Source organism: Phalacrocorax aristotelis, chromosome 11, assembly GCF_949628215.1.
Source record: "Phalacrocorax aristotelis chromosome 11, bGulAri2.1, whole genome shotgun sequence".
Lineage (NCBI taxonomy): Eukaryota > Metazoa > Chordata > Aves > Suliformes > Phalacrocoracidae > Phalacrocorax > Phalacrocorax aristotelis.
In genome coordinates, this window is record NC_134286.1 from 3,027,503 (window position 1) to 3,048,621 (window position 21,119).

Here is a 21,119-nt window from a genome sequence, read left to right on the forward strand (position 1 = left end):
AATAAAAGATTGAGGCTCTTCAAGAATAGGCAAATAAAGTCCTGAATAGTCACTACGGTAGTAACGGCCATTCTAGCACCGGCAGAGTTTAACCTCTGCACATGACGAACACAGCCTATGAGCAGGGGATCCAGGTGAGCTCCCAGGGCTCGATATTCCTACTCATATGGAAATGCAATAACCTAATAAAAAGGAACGGAAGAACTCACAGACTTCTCAAAGCTTTCATGGAGAATATCATAGGTTTTAGTATGAAACAATTTAAAGGAATTATAGAACAATCGAAATTCAAGGCAATTACAGGAAGCAAGACATTTCAATCCTCACTGCAAAGTATTGCACTCAGTGGAGGACACTGAACTTTGTGATCTTGCTGGGGTCTCAAACTTTCCACATGAATTAACAGACACCCATTGAGCTGCAGCAACCAAGCAGGATTTTTATCCTGGCTGAAGATCTGCCCCACAATGTTCGCATCCCATTGCCAGGAAAGCATCTCCCACCCTCCAGATAGCGTTGGTCAAAGCTCTCTGTGAATAACCACTTTATAATGTGAGACACTTACTATGCAGTGGGTCACTGGTAGCAGGGTTGAAGAAGGGACATTCAGATCTAAAATCACAAGCCTCTATAGTCAATGCTGAAAAAATTAACTCTGTCTCAAAGGCTCTTATAGACCTAGGAGGATCAACACGTTCAAAGAACAGATTGCTGCAGTATGTTAGCAAAGCTAAAAACCTTAAGGCCTTGCAAATCAATCTGTGTATTGCACAAAAGTTTCTCCTCTTCCAAACCTGAGACAAATGCAGATTGTTCTTATCACACTTTTAGAAAAACCTTTAATCAAAATCTCTCGCTCTCTTCTGAACAAGTCTACAACACTCCAGAGATACAAAGACAACTGGAAGGCAGAAGTTCTGCAGAACGGGCCTTTTATTTCTAAAACTCCACTTCAGCCCCCTTGTGATTACACAGATTTCTAGTACGCTGACAACTCAGTGTTATACCCATATTTTTCTTCAGCTGCCACATTTAGCCACAAGTGCTGTGACCATAAATTAAAAAAAACCACTTCTTTTAAAACTTCCTCATCAACATCTGCAATTGCAATAACATAAAACTCACTAGACGCAACTGGCACTACATGGTAGGATTTTGCTTTCCCGTTCATTGGAAAGAGCTGAGCTGAGCTGAGCTGAGCTGTAGCCCACCCTCCTGCCTGCCACTCAGGCACCTCTCTCACCAGCTGTTCCCCGAGGAGGACGCTCACTACTCCAGAAGAAAAACACCTGTGCAGTATCAGGCATTGCTGATTTTCTTGAGGCAAAATGGTATTTACCATCTCTGTAGCAGAATTATAGGAATCAGGCTTTTTTTTTTTTTTTTTTAAAAAAATCTCAGGATGGGTCTTTAAGTCAAAAGATTAAAGAAGTGAGAAAAGGTATACAAAAACTGATAAACCCAACACAGAGACCTTCCAATCGTAAATACTTGTCATTCGTAGCATAATATGCAATCTTCAATACGCTGTTCTGTTTCAGGCACATTTAAGTACCCTATAGAAGTTACTTGATGCTGCTATTATTCCTAAAGAACTTCAGATGAGTTTGGAACCATCATCGTTCATCATGTCAGCCACTCTACGGCTAGTTACACACACTTTGTCTGCTCAGTTTTATCAAATAGCTAGCCCTAGGTTTTATTAATTTTTCACTGGTGTGCAGAAATTACAGAGCTCTTACGCTATGTATAAATTATGTCCTAACTTGTATCCATTTTCCGTGAAAACCAAGCAGTGCTTTAGGGACACATTAGGTCTTCTGGTGCTGGTACTTCCATAAGAAGGGCATCCCAAATCTTGCCTTGTTGCTTGTAGCTTAGATTCCTCTGTTGTTTCTGTTTGCTGGGATTTAAACTTAAGGAGAAGCAATTTTTTTGTTGTTGGCGATAACTGCACTCCCAAGGGCAAACAATTGATTTGTATGGTGGTTCTTTCTCTTTTCGGCTGTTCAGCAGCCTGAGTTGACTTCAAATCTTTTACTCTTCAAACAGTTTTACATCTGTGGGATTAGTAAGCACCCCTACGTAATCAAAGATACGCTTTTCCTGAAGTGAGCTAGAGAAAATTACAGTATTTTAACAGGGTAATGTGGCAGCTCAACAAAGCTTTAACTGTCACCACAGACTGGATAGCTTTGTGCCCACGAGCTGGTGTTTGGTGGGAAGAGCAGCAAAGGTCTCAGCAGACACGTTAGAGCTCAGGTACATGGGGCTTCTGAGAGGAACAGGGTAACATTTTAGAGGGATGATGGAGCCATGGGACATTTGATGTCCGCACAAGACTTCCTGGCTGCAACCAGCAAGCACGTCCCGGCGTGTGTGCGCGTCGTGTAGCTACAAAGCTGAGCAAGAATCCCCAAAAGGGCTGCAGCCATATTCCCCTTAATGGGGCTCTCCTGAGGGTACCCAACCACCTCTGAGCATTCAGACGACAGGCAGCACCAATTAACTGCAATCCACAGCAGTTTTCCAAAATGCTCTCCCCTCCCATAACTTACCTTGCGTACTATTTATATACTTACATATATGAAGGCAGACAAAATATCCACTTATCTCACATGCATCAATCACATTTTAAATATATATGTGTAAGCACCTGCCCTTGTTAGATCAACGTTATTTTAGTTTTTGTACTTTCAGTGGAAATCCCCCCACATTACTGTCAAAACCACGATTGTTAATTTAACAGTTCTACTGCAAATAAAGAAAATGAAAAGCAGAACAAATATTTAGCATATATATATATATGTGTATTCAAAATATTGTACATGTTTCCTCTAGAACGTTACTTTATTAGATTTTACATAGCACTTTTCCTCGACGACTTTTTGCTCTGTAGAAGCAGTGGAAGAGGCATGGTGTAAGTCAGAGCAAGCCCTGGCGCAGGGAGGAAAGGCTCCCACCACACCCAGAGCCCCGGCCAAGCAGCACGGCCACCCCGAGGCCACACAAGCCCTGTGCAGCATCCACAGCACCAGTCCCGCGAGCCCACGCTTCAAAGAAACAACAAAGCGGGGAAGGACCTGCTCAGGATATGGATCCCTCTGGGGTGGCTTGGGGTCTGCAGCTCCCACAAACGTCCCTGGCGCACGGCCACCCCATGGCCCACCTTAGGCGTCCCTGGAGCTGGAGCTCCCCGCCGCCCTGGCAGCTTCATGGGTACAGAGAGTCCCGGCGGTGGTTGCCATCTTCAAACGCTTCCCGTTGGAGCACTTCAGCCACCTGTTCAGCACAGCAAAACATCCAATCCATTTAATAAGGCTTCCGGTAAAATAATTCCTTTGAAGTCCCTCAGACCATGACAGCAATTAACTCAAGACCCATCTTCACTTTTGTTGTTTTACCTACCCTTATTCAAGATCAACAACGTCACTGATGGTGCAAATTATTTCCCTGCATAAGCAGCAAGGGAATGTGTCTCACATCCAGCGGTTACAGTCAGCTGGCAAAGTGACCTCATTGCAATTACAGCCACAGTGTGTAGTTTCATCAATGTCCCTGGGCTCATCCTGATTTTTTTAATAGCCTCCATTTCGCTGGCATAAGACCATAAGGCAATTCATTGTGTTTACTACTGGCAGCATTTAGATACGCAACCTGCTGCACCTATAGGTGAGGCAGGCAAGGACGGCGTCACAGGAGAACGGCATACACAGATGGGATTGTGAACTGTGGCTCCTCTTAATAAAAGTGTTCCCAAGCACATCCCACTCCAGTGTTACCTCTACATGCATATATTCAAAAACTTTTACCCAAATGTGAGCAATGTGTACTATTTGCATTGCAAATTGATAACAACGATGCACATTAAAAAGCAAATATGACATCGAGTGGAATAGAAATCAATATAATTTTTAAAATGCAAAAAAAAAAAATCTAACTGAAATATGAGTTTCTCCACGCTAGAAAATGACAGAAATAAGCAATGAGGAAGATAGCAAGCAATAGATACACAAACAGCAAGCGTCCATCTAAAAATGCCCTTGGAAGAAACTTTTTCAAGGTTTTCTCCTTTTTTGATTTCTGTTTCTCGTTGGGTTTTTTTATTTGTTTTGGGTTTTGTTTTTAAAGTAAGCAAGAATAAGGATAAAAGGAAACTCATTCCCACTAAAGGGCCTCCTAGGGACCAAGCGGGATGGCCTGCTGACTCCAGCCACCACGCGGTAACCTCTGCGAGGGGGAAGGCATGTGAGCCCACACATGCCGCTGAACGAGGTTCCAGGCAACGATTCTCACCGATGGCAACGCAGATGCCACAGGGAAAACCAAAGAGGCTCCGAATCCTTCTCCTTGGGTACGTCTGATGACGCCACCGGAATCCTATACATCAATCTGCTGGCCAAGATTGCATCTCCAGACCCCTGAGGGCAGGACGACGCACTACTCCAAAGTAAAAAAGGCAGGAGAAATAGTCGCAACCTGGAATTTCTATTCTGTGAGAAGTTCCAGTATTTTCACAAGCACACAAGGGAAATGAAACCTTAAAAGAGTCCTGCAAAATCGAAGTTATGAAAACATTTTAGGGAAATGGTACATTTTAATAATATGCAGTGATAGTCTGAAAACGTTAAAATTACCGGAATGTAACCAAGTATGGGACAAAGCATACAGTTAACATGAGCACTACAGTATAAAACTAATTTAAAAAAAACCAAACAAACGAGAAACCTGATCAAATTAAGACATTTCAGCAACATCAAAAGGAAACACTTCAACATTATACCAACCGAGGTCGAAGTCAAAGGATGCACTGGAACACGTTTTTCTCTCACAACTCATTATAATCAACAAAATTCCTATAGAAAATTTCATTTTCATTCAAACTGGATTTTGGATTCAGAGCTGTTTGATCATGTTTTCACTACCTACACCCAAGAAAACTGCTGCCACCCTGACCTCCTCTGCAAAGGGGATGCAGGCGAATGGAAGAGTGTTACTCATTCGTACCGAAGGAAAGCCTAAGACCTATGTTTTCTTTAAAATTGGAGGTCTCGGCTTATTTCTCAACAAAAATGCTTTAAGGAGACGTAAAGCAAAGCTATTGTTACTACGACTTTCTTACTGTAAGGAACCATACTACAGTGCATTTACTGGTATGCTATGAAATACCATAAATCATTCTGACAACATGATACTTGTCAAAATAAAGGCATAAAATACATCTTGGAATAAAATATCCTCAATCTTATTTATTTGTTTGCTCACTCATGCCATTTGGCTTTTCTCAGTGGGTTTCCCAATCGTTAGGGTGAATTAGTGAGATTCTGCTGTAAAAACATAACCATGTGCATATTCACAGGCTTATACACACTGAATATCTGCATATAGCACTGTACAGTCATTCAAGAGAACTAAAAATAAAGCTTTCAAAGGACACTTCAGTTTTCCTGCAATATTTTTTCCCCTTTCCAGCATTTTTCCCCCTCCCCCCCGCCCCCTGCCAAATATTTCACTAATGCTCAATGGTGGCATGGTTTAAGGGAGTCCTGCATGGAAAGCTCCTTCAGCTGCTTAGCCCAACAGCATAAATTTGATCTCGTAATTAGTATTCAGCTCAGCATCTTGGATAGAAACCAATGTTACAGCCAAGAGGTGGTTTAAATCACATAAATCATAGATCAATGACAGAACTCTAAGCACTGGATAGATTACAAAAGTAAGCTTTAGTTAAAAATAGATTAACCATTTCCCTGCAGGAATTCCTTCAAAAAAGCCTTGAATATAAAACAAATAAAATTAAATCTGATCATTTTTTTTTCTAATGTATGCATATACTAGATGAATTGTTCTTTCCCTTGACAGTTACACACTGATTAAAGAAATGTGTTAACATGCTATTTCAATGGAAAATATTGTAAATTGTGGAGACTCTAATTTTTTTAATGAGCCTTTAATAGCCAGAAAGAGCATACCAGCAATGCTGAGTACAGCTAGGTTTATAGCAAATGCCACAGTACCTAACAGATATTTCTGTTGCTGTTTTTACAAAAAGGATAAAAATCCTTCCAGAGCCAATAAAAATGTTTTTGAGAAGTGTTCTTAAAGTATTTTATGTTTTAGATTTCAGCTAATGAAGCACCCAGTTCTAAGAAGTACCACGAGCCATCTGCTCTCCTGATTTAAGCACCCACGGGGGTACTCAGCATCCTGAAGGATTGTGCCCAAGGTCACCAAATTGTTAAAAGTTCAGTGGAAGGGGAAATACGGGACTGAATCTTTTCCCCTTGACTAAGGAAGGAAGGAGGGTTCGGCTCCTGCAATCAAATTCTCCACCGGCATAAACCAGCATTACCCTAAACTGGGTGCACCAACGGACGCAGATCCCGTCAACCAGGAATCCACCCTGCAAATGGAGAACTGCAGAATACAGATTAAAAGTATGTACTTGCTCCTGTATATTTTACTGTGTTTTCCTCCCTTGAGGTCAGACATCTTTCAAAAGAAAACAAACAAACGAAAAACAAAACAAAACAAAAAAAAAAACCCAACACAAACCACCAAAGCTTTTAAGCATCTGAAGGAAAATTTTCATGTCTATTTTCTTAGTTGCAGAACTGAAAGTGAGAAATGCCTTAGCAGCACCACAGCCACTCCTCAGGCCAGGGAACCGCACAGTTCCAAACCATCGCGGCTGGAATAACGCACTCGAAATCTTCCTGTGGACTGACAGCCGTACAGGAGGAAGAGAGCCTTTAAACACACACGGTCCGAGGCAGTTCCAGCAACATCAGACAGATGAAAGGCATCAGGCACCCCGTTCCGCCACCTCGTACACCCTTTTTATACATGCTAAAGGCGGGTTAAAATTAGTTAGAAAATGATGAAACAATCTGGAGAAACCCAAAATTTCCTATCCCTGGACTGACAAGCTTTGATCAGATGGAGAACTGAAAATACTGGAATTCACCCCAATGAAAAGCTGCACAATTCTTGAACTGGTAAATAACTCTTACAGCCACAATATAATGAAGCCAGACTTCCTGAACACCAATACCTGGTTGTATAGAACTTCCCATAGATCACATAGGTCACAAAAAAGTTACCATAACTGTTGTTGTCACATCTAGAATTTTAAAAATAAACCATACCACTGTTATAGACTTTTAAGTTTATTCACGAATACTCTAGCTCCACCGAGAAACACAGGTTTAACCTTTTAATGCTTTATGGAAATTAACACTTTTGATTTCCGAGGACTTGCTTCACCATGGGAAGAAATAAAAAAGCAAGCGGCTCGATAGCTACTTGAGGAACAGCATTCAGATTTCAGAACTGGCACCCAGTGTGATAGAAGACTGCAATATATGCAATCAAGAGATAGATTCAAACAATAATAACTAGTGCAGGCTCCAGGGCATAGCAGAATATGTCATTTACTGCAGACCCTATCCTTTAAACATCAGTCCTACGAGTAGTTCAGTGGAAAATAGATGGGACTGCTCATGTAAGTATAGAGCACTCATATACGGAAGTTTTCAAAGGCTCTACATTTTCTAAGGTGCTGAAAAATGCATATCAAGTTTAGTTAAAACCAAAAAAAAAAAAGAGGGGGAAAAAAAAAAGAATCCCTTGTAATAAGCCAAATTGTCAGAGAGATGTCAGGGTTAATTTTTAAAGGTACATTTCCCTCCAGCAACAATTCTCTTTAATTATTTCAATGTGAAACACATTATCAGACATGTTCGTTCCCTGTTCTCAGCTCACAGTGGCTGACACAAGATCGGTACAAGATGTTAAGGCTCCTCCGCCGAGGCTCGCACACGTAGGCACTGGCTCCCTGGTCCCGGCCGGCTCCGGTGGGAGGAGAGCCTGGGCAGCACCTGCTGCACCGCCGGCCTCCAGCTCCTCGTACCGAACTTCTGCGGCCACGACACCAAAACGGGGGAGGATGCGGCTGAGAAAAAGCTGCAGGATTTCCGAGCACGGCCCTTGACACGTAAACAGGCACCGAGTCCACAGCCGCGCTGGTTTAAGGGTTATCAGGTAACCATAACGCACGTGACAGCCCTCCAGTGTATGCGCCCGGGAATTTCTCCGGATATTTTCGGGTTGTTTTTTTTTTCTTTTTTACTTTGAGGTCTAATAGTCGTGTGGAACAGATAGCACAAATCAGGCAAAGCCCAGCGAGAAAGCTGCTGGTACGCTGCAGCGCGCCGAGCTGCTGCAGGACAGGGTTGTGCAGGGCGCTTCCTCAGGAGTTTGAGAAATGCTTTCTCTTCCTCCCAAGTAGTAAGGGACGCTGTTCAGAGACCCAGACTAAAATATCGGCTCAAGAATACAAGTGGCAGCGGTTTCAGCTTTAGGTATGCGGCAGAACCCTTACCTAATGGCTCGGTTCAGCGTCACAAAGCAGCATGTGATCGAGGGTTTCAGGCGGTGAAGCTGGGCTTCCTATTTTCTAACAAAATTTCAAATTTGAAGGGCACGTATTTAAAGCTCTTAAATATGCCGGAAGTCACGTCAATGTATTCAACCCTCTTTTTGGTGCAAGAGAAGTTTAATCCTTTTCTTGAGAAGGAAGGCTGGAAGGGAAGAGGCTTTAGACCAACTCTACCAGATCAGCTGTAACCTAATGGTCTTTTTTATACCACCTACAGTAAAACTCACTATATAGCCAGTCGTAAGATTAAAAGCTTTTCAAGTTGCTATCTTGGGAAATTTCTTTCAAGGAAATTACTACAAAGCCTTGTTTTAGTGTGTTCCCCTACTGTGCATCCTACTGTGTTTTTTTAATAAGGAAAGCTATCCATCCATAGAGGTGTATCCTGTTCTCCATGCTTGAGTGTCTAACAGCAGGCACATACAGTAGACACTCTGATGTTTTGCCTCTTTAATTTTCACTCCATAATGTTGGTGCCTGGTTTCCCTGACTGCACCTTCAGAGTAGTTTAATTATGGGCGTGCACAGAATTTTGAGAGGGGATTTTCAGCAACAAAATTCAGATGTTATGAACAAGTTTAATACATAAAGATGTTCAGGATTTTTTTTTTTTCCATAAAATAAAATCCCACTATGCTGTTATCACAGGATGCAAAGTGAGATAAAATTACCAAGAGAAAAAATACCAATACTTCATGACTAAAACAGAAAAGGGTATAGAGATGCTTCATTTAGTCTTGAAAAGATGCTTCGTACAGATACAGAGATGCTTCATATAGATATAGACGTGCTTCATACCGATAGAGAGATGCCTTATTTTAGTCTTTAAAGAGACAACCGTAGGCTAAATGTGAAAGTATGGCAGAGAGACCACCGTGCTTTCAGCCAAAGAGGACAGAACCGTAGGTTTCTACACTCAAACTCCCAACTGAATGAAAATAGCTCATGACACTGAATTTATTAGCCCAGGGATTTTATCACTGATTTTGATGAAATTTTTTAAATCAAGTCAAGCAGCTCCCCGATAAAAGGTTACCGTACCACTCAAATATCAGACTTGAAACGTTTTTTTTTAATAATAACGGGCCAGGTACCGGGTTATAAATGAGCACTGCTCCATTGACTTCAGACAGGGTATGAAAATTGATTCAATGGAGCACCATCAGTTCTCACCAGCTGAGTATCTGTCCCTCTAATCACAACTAAAAAGATTTTCTTAGTCAATTAGAGGCTTGAAGCCTTTACTCACTCACACAGAATCCCTGTCGAAGTCGGCGCTAACAATGCATTCATTTAAATCTTAACAAACTGCAGTGCACGCACTGCCTGGTGGCACAGTCAGTGCCCTATATTGAAATGCGCGCTCCCGCCATCCTAAGGCAGTGGCGGAGCGATACGTACCGTTCCATACTGTCTCACGTGGCCCAGAATAATACCTGACTACCCTCCGATTCTGACACGTTTCTTTAGTAACTGACAAAAAAATTAGCACATTCATTATTTTTGCTAGCAGGAGTATGAGCTATACGAAGAAAACATGTACCTATGCTGACAGAAGGGGAGTACTTTAATTTCCAAATTACATACATAAATAAATCAAGCCATATAACCTGATAAATGAAAGATTATGAAAATAGTAATATCCTGCAAAATCTTGAAAGGCATCGTAATTCCTCAAACAATTATCTTCTGTCATATTTGTGAGTAGCCCATGTAGTTCAAGAACAGAAAATACAAATGTGCTCCTTTAAAATTCATGAAACCACTCATTCTGTCATAAAAGCAGGCATCTTTCATGGCTACTTATTTCACACAGTCTCATAACTAATACTGACAGATACTTGGAATGCAAAAAAAAAATGAGCACTGGACAAAGAACACGAGCTGCTCAATTCTTACATTTTAATGTTTAAAAACAGAAAATAAAATCATATATTATATACCGCTACAGAATTTCTGCTATAATTAAATTAAAATTTGTAGATAAAAATGAGATTGTACAAAGACTGGTGGTATACTGCTACCAGGATTGGGCTGTGCTGCATCCATGACAACAGGATGGAAGGTTGCTTTTAATACTATTATCTTACATACCCACAGCTGAATGCTAATGCAGCCATACTGAGGAAATCAAGTTTCAGATCTGTATCCACTGAACTTACATCCACTAGGCAGGGAGTTTAAAAGCCAGGCTAGCATACAAAGACTAATATTATACCTCTGTCAACTCCACAAAGGTCAGATATTTCAAAAGCTATACACAAATATTAATTGTCAGGTAGTTCTGTACTGAAGACCAGAACTGAGGCAAAAAATCAGGTTTGGTGACCATAATTTTCTTCCAATTTTATTTTATAAAATGGAGGTGCAGAAGAAAACCGAGATTCACTCAGATCAGTTTATGTTCTGAACGCTGACACACGATGATGCTATTTCTTATGAACATTGCCACAGAAAGAATTTTACCTGTAGAAGGTAGAAAATGTGCGGGAAAGCAGCTGGGCAGCCTTATTTTCCAGCAGATACCAACTGTTCCATTGACCTGTCCTTATCCCAGCTGGGGGATGCAGATCCTGATCCCAGCCTGCCCTTTGCCTGCACAAGGAACCTCTGCTCTGCCCAGAGGAACAGCAAGCTCTCCCACGGGCACCTCCGTATCTGCCCAGCCCCTTCTACAGGCATTGTCTCCAACTTCTCAATTCACCTTGTTCCGGATTTAAAAATACAGATTGCTATAAAACCATTAAGAAAAAAACCCAAACAAGTTACTATTGGGGGGGGGGGGGGGGGGGGACACGACGGACACTACTTTAGTATTTCCCAAATAAAAGAATTCTGAGCTGACTTGCAAACTCCATGCACCCCGTCCTCATCAGTGCCAACAAAGTCAAAACGGCTCAGTAAGTCCCCAGGCGAAGAAGCCCTCTAAAGCCTTGTTCTGGCAGAAGTGATATTGTGTGACTGGCAACACTGATCCATCTTCCAGAAGTGCACAGGTAATTTTCAGGCGTTTTCTGCTATCTATTTTCCCTTGTCCAACACACTACTCTTCTGGATGGAGAACTCCAAGCTATTTTAGCTACTGACCACTCTCCTGCAATAGGCTGTAACCCATTGTTACCCAAATCCAAATCCAACTTGCTTATAAAGCATTGGCCCATATGCTGTCGTACCCTGTACAATTCATTTTTATGTGCAGTACAAGGTTGTTGCAGCAGACTCTTGCTCTATCTCCTGTTGTTGTCAAGTCTGTGGGACATTCTGGCGGTAAAAATGTGCGCAGTTTTGTGAATTCATTCTTAGAGTTACTATACATGAAATAAATATAATAAAATAAATAATATAGAAATGAAACTAATAAAATAAATGTAATAAAATAATCTGAACCAACTGAACTAAAATAATGAGAAGAAGCACTTCTGGTGGAGGTTTCTCAAGTCCATAAGGGGTATTTGCAGGAGGGCACGCCGGCTATCATGGAAACGAGAGGTCACTAACAAAGAGAAGTGCAGTTCCCAAGGGGGCTGTTTCCCTGTGCAGGGTAACCCTTCTCTTCCAAAGCACGGCTTCAGTGGGGCAGCAAAAAGATCCTTCATTTAAGGAAAAGTGAAAGGTGACAAGAACCGTCACAACGATGAAAGCACTGTCCTCTAAGTGGCAGAATGTCAAAAAGTTGTAGCGTTTTATGATATTGTAATTGAAAAAAAGTATTAAGTTGTTAGTGGAAGTGTATTTAAGAAAAGCCCCACACGTGGATGTAATAGAAAATTAATCCTCAGAGCCCAAAAAGTCCCTGAGGATGTAGAATCCATCATGAAGTTACCTCCTGTCCCAGATTTTCTTGTTGCTTGCCTCTGCTGACAACAGTTGCCTTTTCATTAGAGTATTTGATATCAATTTACTCAGACACCAGGGGCAAAAAAGGATTTCACTTTCTTCATCTGAAAGACACTGATCCACGGAATTAGTACTTTGAACAGATGCCAGGGTAAAATAGTGACACATTTTCTAAACTAATAACCGCAGGTGGCCACAGCAAATTGTCCAAAGCCTCTCAGGGCTGCCCAGGCAGCCACGACTCTCCTGAATTTCTGATGATTCTGGTACAGACCACATCCCTGAATGCAAAGGTATCTCCTTCCAACCAGATCTCGCTGCAGTTCATGTTTCTAAACTAACCCCATAAAGAAATGTCACCGTTTTTAACACCCTCTTTCAGATAATGCCCATCCTTCTGCAGCAGAGAATGGAAGGCAGTAACTGCTCTAAGTGCATTTTCAGATTACAATCTCTCAAAAGAGGTTAGCCTCCCTTTTGACATGTGTTAAGCATTACAATTACCCTCCCATGATACAACAAATAACCTCCAGAAAGGTGTCTACCTCGCCTAATTTGACAAGAGTTGGCTACCTTCGGCTTCTGGCTGTTCCTAGTGTTGCAAGGAGCCCTGGTGCAAAGCACCTGCAGAAGCCTCCATCCGACCAGCTATGACCCAGCTGGCAGAAGGTTATCACACAGCTTATTCCCAACTGACTTGGCATCTGGTGAAGCCTGTGGTTCACCCAAAGACAGCGCGAAACTTTGCCCACTTAGAAAAGCTGTCGTGGACTTTGGTTTATTTCTATTTCAAACCTTGATTATACTGAGGATTTATCACAGAAACCCTTACAAAAAAAGATCTGCCCTGAAGCGACTGGTTCTGCCCCCACAAGGGGTCTGATTTAGGTGCTCAGGTTAGAGCCCAGCTGCCCAGCAGGAGCCGCGGCAGGGGAAGAGCCTCGGCTGCGACGTCGCGTAAGGGCGCTCCTCACCGTGCTTTGTGTACCCAGAGTTAGGCTTAAGCAAGAAGCTGACTCTGCAGTTGAAGGAACGCTTCTGGACTTGCAGCAAGCAGAGCTTGTGCTTTGCTACAGCCAGAAGCAACCTAAATTGGGTGTCTAAAATTAGACAGCATTAATTTCTTCCTAAGCATCCCTGCATCTTGGTGGAAGATTGCAAACATGAAGGTGGAAATCTGAGAACACCAGAAATAAACCCCTCTGTTTATCAGCAGGACACCTACAGCACGGGCACGCGAGCCTCTGTACTCAGTACACCACTGACCTACGATGATCCCTCACACGCAGCAAAGATCTGTCAGGGTTTGGACTCAACGAGGCTACTAATAAGGTACAAAAAAATGTTATTTTTATCAGAAGACTTGGGGATCAAACTGAGAAAACCAATTTATTCCAACAGAAACCAACACATCACCTGAGAATACCTGCATAGAAGGTTCCTCTCCAAAAACAGAGAGCAAAAGGAAATGCAAAAGCGTCGGTTATTGCTGTTCTTCCATCATTTTCAATCATGTTACTTCGACGCTCAGATGAGACTCCTCACTCTGAAAGCCCCCTCTCAGGGTTGGTGCGCTATTAATCTGGTACAAGATGTGAAAACCAGCCTGCAAAACCGCGAGTCACCGAGCAGAGCTTCCCCTCTGGTCTTCAGCTGCTTCACCGCCTCCACCGCAGCTTCAGCAAAGACCGAACACAAACCCCCCCTTTCTGCCCACAGGGGAAACTGTAAACGCTGATATTTTGTCCCGCGGTCATTTGGCGACACGGACAACGCCCGACAACATTACTCCAGCTTCATTCAGGTGCAAAGCTCTTGTCCTCATAGGCAGCCCTGATCTGGGCTGGGAGCCATGGGTGGGCGAGGGAGCGACGACCCCAGTGGTCCTCCCACCCCACGAGCGCGGGGTTCTCCCTGCGATACTGAGCCAGAGGCACGGGGCTGATGCCATTGCCAGCCCCCCTTACCTCGACTGCCAGCCCAGGCGGGCACACGGCACAGCGGCTAAGCGCGTTCCGACGCCGCGTTTGGCAGATTTCGTTTCAGCCTCGGTTTCTTCCACCGAACATTAGACTCGGTACTTTTTCCAGTCAACTCTGGTTTTCTGGAAAACGAAACACTAAAGAAATTCAGCCACTTTTAAAAATAAACCTTTAAAGAAAGTTACTAATTACGTTCTGGAAGCCGGTCTGAACAGTTGGAATAAAAATGCTCAATCCAGCTTAATACTTCCTGTATTTGAATAATTTGGGTATGCAGGCATATAGTAGTTCAAATATTTTTATTGTAAGCTTTAAAAATAGATATATGATGTGGCTACAGTTCTTTAGTCTTTACTTCAGAAAAATTCTGAGGTCATATTGTTGTTTATGAAAAAAATCATATTCTCTTAGTCCAATAGTTTTACAGTTGTCAGTAGTTAATGCTGTCTTCAACTCAAATATGCAGTTTTCATTTAAAATTCTCTCTCTCATGTTTTACTCTTCTTTCCCTTAAACAGATATTCCTGTTTTGCCAAAGATACATGAAAACTTATTTGTATTCCTATTATTAATAGAGAAGTTTTACAGGACAGCAAAGTTATGGGTGAGATAATCAGCCATCCGGGCTGATGCCGAGTACCTTTGAAAAATGCCCTCCATGAACATAACATTGACACTGTTACAGCATCATAAAATCACAGAGTCAAATCCTGTAAATGTGAAAATACTTGAGTTACTCATCTATCTGCGTCTGCAAAGCCAATCACTTGTTGCTGTGCGCTGCTACCCCCCAACCTCCGGAGCTCAGCCCTCCCAGCCGCGTTTCTCTTCCCTTCCCCGCATAGCTGAAGAGCCCTGGCTTCTGAGAGGTAAACTCGACTCAACCTCCACCCAATTATTTCAGATACAGTTTTTTTCCCATTTTTGACCAATTCTCTATTTTTTCCAATAATTGCCTGGCAGGCTTTTTCTCGGCGGCGTTTGCAGGGTGGAGCAGGGCTTTCCCTCCTCCCCCGGCTCCCTGGCAAACAGCCCATCTGGCATCCATGTGACAGCATTTGCTATGTGGGATTTGGCAGAAAAGTGCCACATTACCAGTAGCAATCACGGCCATAAACAGCGCAACGACACACAAAGAAATGACTTCCAGACCATTCCCTCCCGCCGCCCCCCGGGGTGTGGAGAAAGCGTATGTAAAAAAACACCACATTTCTTACTGCAACTCGCAGTGGTGCTAATATAGCACGGGCCTGCAGTAAGATGTTTTGTTTAAGCCACCCATTCCTCTCCAAAGGCTTAACACCACAAGGTCTCGCCTAAGCTCGGCTCCCCGCTGCGCCGCGGAAGGTACTCGCGCAACGTTTCGTGGCGCATGATCTAGAGAGCAGGGAGACTGCATTTGCTACAGCCAAGTTACCCCAGCTGAGAGCTGGCTGGGTTTAATACATATACCCTTCAGGATCCTCTGCATTACGGGGGAAGGGAGCTATACAGACAGACTTGGGAAAAAAAAAAATAAAAAAAGATGCATTGCTCACATTTTTTAAAAGCTGCCTCAGGCCCTTATAAGTTACATAAAGTTGCTCCTGTTCCTGTTGTAGTTATGCCAAAGTTACCTGAGGTGACTAGCATCAAGTGACAACTCCAAACTCAGAAAATAAAGGTTCCTAAATGGGGCCTCTTCACATACACAAAATCAGAATATAACCAACAGCCCACAACCTAAGACATGACTTCAAAATTTCAGTGTAATCGTAAGGATTATTCTGAGATATTTCTTTAAAATACACAAAACATCTGTACTTAAACCCAGAGTAATTACTTGTAGATCAGCAGAGTCTGAAAGAAACCATTCTTGTTTCCAGTAGCTGCATTTGTGGACTTCATTTAGCCTGGCACTTGTGCAATAACGTGAATATTTAGCTTTTCTGAGTATTTATTCCCTACTCTCATGACTTCTAGAAATCCTTCAAAATCTATCACATTAGAAGGAGAAGATAAAATGAGAGATATTATGGGGAAAATTACTCCCTTTTCTTAACATTCTTCTTCCCCCCACACACACACATTCTTGATTTCCCACACACATTTTCAAGGCACTGCAATGCAAGTTTTCAGGAGCTAAATCTATGAGAGAAATCTAAAAGAAAAGATAGGTTAAAATAACCAAGACAAAAATAAGAATCGCCCCTAACTAAATAAAACGGTAGAAACTTGTACATCTTTTGTGTCTTTTATGAGAGAGAGAGAGAGGGGAATGATTAAAAATGTACCAAGAGCCATGAATGCCATTTTACTGTCATTTCCTTTGATTAACCTTCACCTGACCTCAATCCCTAAGGCAATTTCAGTTTCTTTTTGTTCTTCCATTTAAATTCTTCAGTACACCAGGTGAGTACATCTCTGTCACTACAGAACATTCACGGAGAGCAGATGGGTTTCAGAGAGGATTTCATAGAAAACGTTTGCTCTGGAGAATCATTTACAAGAACCTTAACAGGGAGAATAACAGGTCACGTTTACTCCAAAACAGGGATTTTTACAGTCCCTGTGGAATTATATAATGACTTTTTCTAGGTGTTAGTTAAAACATAATCGAGCAAACGCCGCCAGTTTGCACCAGAACAGGACCTCGGTGCTGCTGGCTGGTACGGACTTACCAGCCCCGTCCTGCTGACGGTTTTCACCAACGTCTCTGCGCTGCGTCTGTAACCCTGTTGGCTTCCGCACGAGTTATAAAATGTAACTTCCCCACTAGAATGGGAAAAAAGCCAGCATGAATAAAAGCTTAAAAAATAGATTATAAACTCTCTGCAGAAGGAATGGATCCAGCGTTCAAGGTTTGTACAGAAACCTTATAGTACAATTCTTTATTATTTAAAAATGCACTCTTTCTCAATGAGTCTCACGATCTTGGCGGGTGAGTAGAAATTACGAAATGTTGCATATTTAGACTGTTCTTCAAATTTAAACTGTATAATAAAAAAGGGACAAACTGGGAAAAGGCAAAAAAAATCTACAAAAATCATCAGATCTGTAAAATATGCCTGATGATGAAATATTAAGGAAGTCTGACCTATTTAGTTCATCAAAGACTGGCTAAAGGGGTGATTCAATCCTCATGCATAAGAATTTATATGATGCAGAGGCTTCTGATAAGACACTTTCAATCTATCAGGAAAAGATATGAGATTCAATAGTCAAATTAAGCCTGGAATCAAGGTGCATAGTTCTAGCCGGTAGGAACCACCACGAGACACTGGACCAGCGTACTTTGGGATGACAAGATCCTTCATCACACACGGCCTCTATTATCATTCAAAAAAATATTCTATAACATAAGCAGAAGCTATGCATTCAATGGAGGCTTTGCTCTTCATTGCTGTCAGCCAAAAGTGTGATCTGACTGGATTCATAATATCTTAGTTTCATATTATTCACCCTAGATGAATTTTCAGGACCTTAAAAAAAAACAAAAAAACAAACAAACAAACAAACAACACGTCCCAAGTCGTGACACAAAGCTTCAACATTGCTTGCAAACTGCCATCCAAAAAAAGTGCAGTTTGGATCAACTGAAATTTATAGACACAACTTATTTCAAAATGTTTTATTTCTTCTGGCCTTTGTAATTTTCATTTTCTTGCTATCTGTAGATAAAAAAAAATGAGATGAAACACAGACCTGTTGGGTTCCAAAATGCTAAAATCAAGTACCGTGGCACTTCCCAAGCTCTACTGTTGTAAAGGAGGTGATTCATTAACTCCGATCCTCTCCTGTTCGCAATTTTATTCTCCACAAACCTGGCACTTCCTGACAACGTGACGGAGTTGCAACAGAAAAGTCCTGTTGATCTCAGTCATGATCCTTTTCTGATCTTAAATATTTAATACCATTCATAAAGCAATTAATATACGCTCTTAAAATTCGGCCATCTTCAACCGTGTTTATGCAAGCTCTGCTTCCTTTTCCTTTCTAGATGCGCCCAGCAAGTGATACCAGCTCTGCATGTTAGACTGTCTTGTCTAATCTGGGACAGACTCTGCACAGACTTTTCCATTCCGACATCTCCACCGAGTTCTCTGGTCAAACGGCCAGCTCTTGAGTGACAGATGTACTCACCTGATAGAGTGCAATACTTCAATGGAGGAACAAAAGGATCTGAAACTGCCTCAGGGAGGGAGGTCAGGTGAAGGTTAATCAAAGGAAATGACAGTTAGATGGTATGCACTGCCCTTGAGATTACATATGTGTGTTTTGTTGGGAAATATTTTACTGTTTCACCTCTATTTAGGAAGAAACCAAAATAAAGTGCATATATGAAAAAAAAAAAAAGCGGCAGAATCCATAGATGCCTCTAAGCCCAGCAGGGCTTGCATTGGCGTGATTGAAAACTTGCCAGCTGAGAGGCGAAGAAAGCCAAAAGATGACAACTCTTCATGTGGTTTCACAATTATAAAACATTTCACTGCCACAAAGTACAATGCAGTGGCTGGGAGCTAGGGAAATTCAAAAAAGGCCTCATCTACCCTGCGCCCATATTTACTCCCAGTATTTAGTGGTCTTCTCTCAAAACGGTGCTGGACATAAGGAGGGAAAACTACCGCTGGAAGACACTGGAGAAGTCTACAGAAATTAATCTGTGTCTTGTAATGAACTTGGTTTGGCCATATTCCTGCCTCAGTTGCATTTCCTTGCCACCAATTTGCAAACACCTGAATTTTTACTTTCAATAGCGCTTTCAAACACTGGTTTTAAGCTTGCATGCATGTAGGAAGGGATTTTTAAAGATGCTCTCCTCAAACATTTAATCATTAAGTGTATTTGCATGTTTGTCCTCAGCTAATTGGGGAATTAAACCAATACCACGTGACTTATCAATCACAAATAAGTAACACACCCTGAATTCTGACTTCTACTTTTTATTAAAAAAAAAAACTACTCAATAGAACTCATGAAAAATTTTGACAAATATTTTTTTATCTTCCCACAGAGTAAAAGGCAAAATTCACTGAATGAATTATTAATTATGAGTTATTCATCCAGCTCTACTAAAAACTAATCTGTTCCTTTTTTGAGCATCAAAAAGGCCTTTCAAATATAAGTTGCAATAATGAAATATGGCAGCAGATCTTGAAATGTGCCCTTACCCGGTCTGCAGACACGTAAAAGGTTACAGTACCAGAGTTATTAATCCCGCATCACTCTGACAATTGATTTTGAACACAGTCTGTTGCAGTCTTTATAATGCAAGATCATAAATGTTCAAAACTAATTTATTGCTCTTTGTTCCACCTGGCAAAAATATACTGTCAAATTGAGTTGTGTTGACGCAAAGATGCAGATGAGTATTGAAGTCTTATTTTTATCCACGTTTGTAAATTTGTTTGCAATACCTGCGTGTGGTTAGAAACATTCACAAAGGAGCAGAGAAAGAGGAAGAGATTATGCTGTCTTTAATCAACAGGAAATATTTGCACAAATAGCAATAGGTGTTTATTTTTAAATTAATGGGGAAGAGTCATTATTTTGATGTGTCAGTATTGATATTTTCGGTTTGTGCTCTGCTCCCCGGTATCTGTCAGATTTTCTAAAGTACACATGAAAAAACACTTGCTCTATATGCGTATTGACATACATACCAGGCAAGGATTCCCCACAAACCAATGAGGGATACGCAAAACCTTTCATCCTGCAGCGCTTTTTTTTTTTTTTAATTAGTAATTTTGAAGCCTGAACCAATTCCATTCATACTGAAAATTCCTGAACTTGCCTTTTCTGCATGCGGCAGTTGCCGCCGCTCCTGCGCATGCCAGGGAAGTCCCGACCTCGGAAGAGGGACGCACCAGGAAAGGAGGGGAGGGGGACGAAAAGGGCGAAACGGATCCACTTCACATTGTCGTAACACATTCATTGGTAAAGATGAGGGGTTTTTTTAAGGATCAAGAAGAATATATTATAAGGAAGCTTATTTTAAGAGTAAAATCCTGTCCCACAGACCAAGCATTCCGTAATGAATGAATCACGAGTTTTCTAAAGCCCACTACCAAAGCAGGGAACTGAAATGCAAAAAAAAAAAGAGACAGGGAAATAAAACAGAGGAGCGTTTCAACACCAAAAATACGCCTATCCAGAAGTCTCCATTTCTCATAGTCTCTAAAGTATTTTTTCTAGGTAGAAAGGTGGACCTGTAAAATCACTGTTCTTTTCAAAACAACCACATAATACTTCTTTAATAACACTTCTCATTCTTACATATTTTACAGTCCAGTAATACAAACTTCGTCTTTGCATTGTGTAGGGGCAGAATCATTTAATTGTCCTGGCAAGTTTACTCGTTTTGAATTATTATTTTTACCACGATTATGAAGTAGAAAAGCTATCTGACTGCATGCTAGAACTGCTGCATTCATGACTTGTAGACGCCTGTATGATATTGACATTAATTTCCAGCATAAAACAGTTAACTGAATAACCCTAGATAAAAGCAAGTATAATATGAATTTCATTCTTTTTGTTGGCAATGCCGTAAAGTCTATTGCTCAAGTAAAGAGCACTTTTCTGAGCCAGCTACAAATTAATTTTACCATTCTTCTTCAAATATGAATTTTAAAAGTCAACTAAAGGCTACAACAGCTTTGAAACATTTCGGTGATTGTTTTAATTACCTATCATACAGCTGTGAGACACTGCAAAAGGGAGGGGTGGGGAGAGCAAGGAGAACAACACCTGGTCTATTAGCAATTGTTCTTCTGACATAAAGAAGAAAAAATAGTTTCCAAGCACTCAAACCAACAGAAAGCTCAGCAAAGTCAACACAGATTTTAATTGTCAGTACATTAACGTGGTATTTTTATTCT

The 21,119-nt window shown here is 41.4% G+C and overlaps 1 long non-coding RNA gene across 4 annotated transcripts in view; it reads right to left on the minus strand.

Annotated features, from left to right (window-relative positions):
* The window catches only part of LOC142063193 (uncharacterized), an 88,997-nt gene that overhangs the window by 41,421 nt on the left and 26,457 nt on the right, over nt 1-21,119 (minus strand). For all 4 annotated transcript variants that reach the window (XR_012662687.1, XR_012662686.1, XR_012662684.1 and 1 more), the window contains one exon: nt 3,170-3,282. This is a non-coding gene — a long non-coding RNA (uncharacterized LOC142063193). The remainder of the gene's footprint in view (nt 1-3,169; nt 3,283-21,119) is intronic.